The following is a 5,414-nucleotide window of genomic DNA, read 5'->3' on the forward strand; positions in this document are numbered from 1 at the left end:
GCCTAAGCGCCGCAGGATGTTTAGACTGGTCCTTCTTTTAGACTGTTAATTTTGTCATCTTGGTTACTGTTCGATAGACCTGCTGCCTAGATTGTTACATACAGCAGTAATGGTAACTCACTGCGTTCCTAAGGAGCCAAATCATAGGCTTTAATAAAAAGTAAACTATTTTACACAGCAAATGCCGTAGAGAAAAGTCTTAAACTAGAATTTTAAGGAGTGGAAGAACACAAGTTGGGTTAGAGACATGCATGAGTCAAAGAAGGTTCAGAGACAGCGTGAGATTAAGGAGGCTCAGAAGGTGGGGATCCAGGATATCAGCGGGGACAAAGTATCTCGTAGGCATGCAAAGCTATCGGGATGCTTACTTGGCGAAAGAGCTAGTACTGTCCGGCCACATGTGCAAAGTCAGCACTCTGCCTGGAGTACCAGCAGATGCACCGCAACAGCTAGAGGACAGTGATTGGGAGATGCTGAGCCTCACAGAAACGCTCAGTGTTTTGGACCGGATGGTTGAGGTGCCCCTAGAATACTCAATTAGCATCTTGCAGAAGTGTAAGACAAGGAAAAGTTTAACGTATGCAAAGCGAGTGCATGCACATTTTTGCAGGAATGGGCTGGAGGCTCATGGAGCTGTTGGGAATTACATTGTGCAAATGTTTGTGGAATGTGGAAGTGTAACAGATGCTCAGATGGTTTTCGACATGTTGGTACATCAAAATGAACATTCATGGACCTCTCTAATAATAGGGTACATCCACTGTGGGCAAACCCAGCATGCTCTCAAATTATACCAGCAAATGCAGCAGGATAGTGTACATCCTAGCAGGTATACGCTCATGGCCCTACTAAAAGCTTGTGCTAGGCTGAAAGATATAAAAAGTGGCCGAGAGGTTCATACTGAGATAGTACAAAAGGGATTTGGAAAAGATCTCTTTGTCAGTAGCACTTTGGTCGACATGTATGCCAAATGTGGCTCGCTTGAAGAGGCACGGAACATCTTTGACAAGCTGCCATCTCAAGATGTTGTATCGTGGGCTGCACTACTTGCAGGCTATGCTGAGTATGGACCTGGTCACGAAGCTCTGAACTGTTTTGAACAGATGCAGCTGGATGGCATCTCTCCAGATGCTGTCACACTTGTTTGCATCTTGAAAGCTTGTGGCAACATAGGAGCCATAGACAAGGGCCGAGAAATACATGCAAAAATTGTACGGAAGATTTTTGAAAGAGACCTTTTTGTTGACAACACTTTGGTTGACATGTATGCCAAATGTGGCTCACTTTCTGAGGCACAGGACGTGTTTGACAACTTGCTAATTCGAGACGTAGTATCCTGGAATGCTCTAGTCGCAGGATACGCTGAGTATGGACCTGGTCAAAAAGCTCTAATATGTTTTGACCAGATGCAACAAGAGGGTGTCTGTCCAAATGCTATTACGTCTGTTTGCGTCTTGAAAGCTTGTGGCAGCATAGGAGCCATATGTAAGGGTCGAGAAGTACATGCAGGCATCACTAAAAATGGAATTGAAACGTGTTATTTTATAGGCAATACATTGGTTGACATGTATGCTAAATGTGGCTCACTTTCAGAGGCACAGGAGACCTTTGATAAACTTCCAGCTCAAGATTTTGTGTCCTGGAATGCAATGATTGCAGGATATGCTCAGCATGGGCCTGGTCATGAAGCACTGAAACGCTTTGAACAGATGCAATTGAATGGCATCACCCCAGATGCTTTCACGTTTGTTTCTGTTTTGAAAGCTTGTGGCAGCATAGGAGCCATAGGTAAGGGCCGAGAAGTACATGTTGACATCTCAAAAAGCGGATTTGAACGAGAGGCTTGTGTTGGTAACACATTGGTTTATATGTATGCCAAATGTGGCTTTCTTGTAGATGCACAGGAGGTCTTTCACAAACTGCCAGTTCAAGATGTCGTATCTTGGAATGCTCTCATTGCAGGGTATGCTGAACATGGACCTGTTCATGAAGCATTAAGTTGTTTTGAGCAGATGCAACCAAAGGGTGCCATTCCCGATGCTTTCACATTTGTTTGGATTTTGAAAGCTTGTGGTAGCATAGGAGCGTTGGGCAAGGGGCGAGAAATACATGCTGAGATCGCTCAAAAAGTATTTGCAGATCTTTTTGTCAGCAGCAGTTTGGTAGGCATGTATGCCAAATGCGGCTCAGTTGCAGAGGCACAGGAAGTCTTTGACAAGCTGCCAGTTCGAAACGTAGTGACATGGGCTGCATTAATTGCAGGGTACGCTGAACGTGGACCTTATCAGGAAGCACTGAAAAGTTTTGTACAGATGCAACTGGAGGGTGTACCTGCAGACGCTGTGATCTTTGTTTGTGTCTTGAAAGCTTGTGCCAGCATAGGAGCCATAGGCAAGGGCCTAGAAATACATACTGAAATCACACAAAAAGGGTTTGAACGTGACCTTTTTGTTGGCAGTGCTTTGGTTGACATTTATGCCAAGTATGGCTTACTTGCAGAGGCACAGGAAGTCTTTGACAGGATGCAAATCAAAAATATTGTGTCATGGACTGCACTGATAGCAGGATATGCGGAGCATGATTCAGGTCAAGAAGCACTGAAGTGTTTTGAACAAATGCAACTTCAGGGCATTTCTCCAGGTGTGGTCACATTTGTTTGCGTGTTGAAAGCTTGTGGCAGCATAGGAGCCATAGGCAAAGGGCGAGAAATGCATGCTCAGATCTCACAGAAGGGATTTGAAAGAAACCTTTTTGTTGGCAGCACTTTGGTGGACATGTATGCCAGACATGGCTCACTTGCCGAGGCACGGGAAGTCTTTGGCATGCTGCCAGTTCAAGATGTCGTGTTGTGGAATGCATTGATAAAAGGATATGGAGAGAATCACAAGGGTGACATGGCATTACAAGCTTTTGAGGACATGCAGGAACATGGTGTGAAACCGGATGCTACTACATTCACATGCCTATTTACTGCATGCAGCCGTACAAACCTGTTATGCAAGGGCCAGGAGTATTTTAAGGTGATGAGAGAAGAATATGGCATTTCACCAACAATAGATCATTTTACTTGCATGATTGATCTCCTTGCCCGATCAGGGCATCTTTATGAGGCAGTGAAATTTCTTGAGACTATGCAGTGTCCTCCATCTGAAGACACGTGGACAACTTTGCTCGATGCCTGCAAAACGTATATGGAAGCACAAGTAGGTCTCAGGTGCTTTCAGCAGCTTGTCCAGATGGATCCACAGTCTGCTGCTCCATATGTGCTCATGGCAAACATCTATGCAAGTGCTGGCAGGTGGAATGATGTATATAGAATAGAGGAACTGAGGAAACAGGCAGGGGCAAAAAAGAAGCCTGCAATTGCTTTGATAGAAGTGAATAAGTATGTGCATGAATTTGTGGTGGGTGACAACCGAAGTTGGGATATCTTAGCAATGCTAGAAACCTTAAGTTCACGCATGAAGGAGGAAGGCCACATCCCAAACTTGGATCTGGTCTTGAGATCCAATTCATGTGAAGAGAAAGAAGCTCCTTCATGTTGAGAATGCAGCAAAAGTGGCCATAGCCTTTGGGGCTTTCAAGATGCCAGAGGGACAATGCTACATGGGATTAGACATTAAGGGAGGTGTGGCAGAGAGGAGAGGAGTGGAGGGAGGATGCCTCCATACTAGGATTCTACATTATGTGCACAGCTCTCTATTAAACAAGATGAAGGTTACAAAGATATATACACAACCCTAACTTTGAAAACCCTAATGGCCTCTTCATACACACACTCTACATTTGGAACATGCCCATATCACCACTCTTTGTGTATATGTATACCTCTATGCACATTGTGCAACTTACATTCTCAACACTCCCCCTTAAATTGCACTGGGATGGAGTTCCTAGGAAGAAAAGTAAAATTTGAGAAAGAGGATGATCCTAGGATGGAATGCCGTGATCTGGCTCAAATCTGGCATATGACTGAAGGCTTTTTGTCAGTGCTCACTGATATGATGACCAAAGTGGTTGCTTCTATGCTAGAAGACTTATACTCACATTTAAATATTATTTCTTCAGTTATGGAAGGCTTATGTTAGCACGAACTGCATTGAACTGCATTTCCATTGATGGGAATAGTGATATGTCAGAAAATGTGCTCAGTTATGGATGTTGAGCAAAGTATAATAGAATAAAGACTTCCGCATTAGACGACTTGTAGTCAAGGTTGGTAAGGTCGTTATTGTTCTACAGTCAGCTCCCTGCTTGCTGCACGTCCCGCCCACTCCCTTCCCTTCGTTCCTCCTCCCTACCCTCGCGCCTTGCCGTCCAGCCCTTCCCTTAGGCATCTTGGAGCGTAGCAGCCTGTGCTGCCTCTTTGCAGGGGTCGCACTGATTCATGACCCCCCTGGTGGTTTCGCTGGTCCAGCCTCCAGCCCATGCGTCAGCTTTCAGGGAGCCGGTTGTTGGCACCTTGACTGCACTAGTAGCCAGCCCCCTTGGAGCCTCTATTGGCTGGCCATTGTGCATCTGGCGAGCCTTGGTTTTTCTTGGCAACATCAGCCCACTCAAGGCTGGCTTCGGCAGTTCAGCTCCTAGCTTTGGAGCCTCTTGGACCTGGTTCTAGGGCCAGCATTCTACCTTGACACTTAACAGCGTGGTACTTTTTTGGAGCTCCAAAAGTTGACAGCCCGCCTTTGAGTGACCTTTGGCTCTTTTCCTTGCTGAGCAACCTCTTTTTGCTGGGATTCGGGCCCCTCTTCAGCCCCTTTGGTGAAGAGCATTGCAGGTTGGAGTTGTCCCTAGCTAAGGGCTCTTTTCCTCCTCTCTGGGGGTGCAACATTGTCTAGGCGTAAGAGAATCTTGGTGGTGACCTTTTGTCTGGCGAGAGGGGCTCTATGGTAGCACCCTCAATCCCACAATTGTTAAGATTCTCCTTTCTCTAGATGAGAAGCAACAAGTGAAACAAGCAATGCAGTCACCTCAGGACAAGGAGGTAGTGAGCAGAATCATCGGTCTCACACCCACAAGGAGGCAGGTGAGAGATTGGATCCAGGAAAGCTTGGCACTAAAGGGGACCACATCCAGGCACCATCTATGGGAGAGAGGTCTTCCTCCTCCAGCTAAACTCCTCAGTCACCACCCAAGCACTTGCGGAGTAGAATCCTATTCTCCTTAGTTTCTCTCTTTCCTTGGTACCATGGCTTTATGGTGGAGGACATGGAATCGACCCACCATGGCTTTATGGTGGAGGACATGGAATCGACCCACCATGTCCCTCGCTTTCTGGTGAGCTTCGGTTCCTTGGACTTCCACGGGAGTATAGAGCCATCCTTCCTTTCATCAATTGGGCTTTTGGTAACGTAATGGAGTCCTTACGGAGACTTTAGCTTCAGTTGTGGCAAAAGATAGGATCCTGTGGCTCA

At 46.1% G+C, this 5,414-nt stretch overlaps 1 pseudogene; it reads left to right on the forward strand.

Moving 5' to 3' along the window:
- Positions 1-344: 344 nt before the first annotated feature.
- Positions 345-3,744, forward strand: LOC147901073 (pentatricopeptide repeat-containing protein At3g09040, mitochondrial-like; annotated as a pseudogene).
- Positions 3,745-5,414: the final 1,670 nt, after the last annotated feature.

This window comes from Dipteris shenzhenensis, chromosome 6 (genome assembly GCF_047967505.1).
Source record: "Dipteris shenzhenensis isolate YYH24624 ecotype China chromosome 6, Dip_SZ_1.0, whole genome shotgun sequence".
Lineage (NCBI taxonomy): Eukaryota > Viridiplantae > Streptophyta > Polypodiopsida > Gleicheniales > Dipteridaceae > Dipteris > Dipteris shenzhenensis.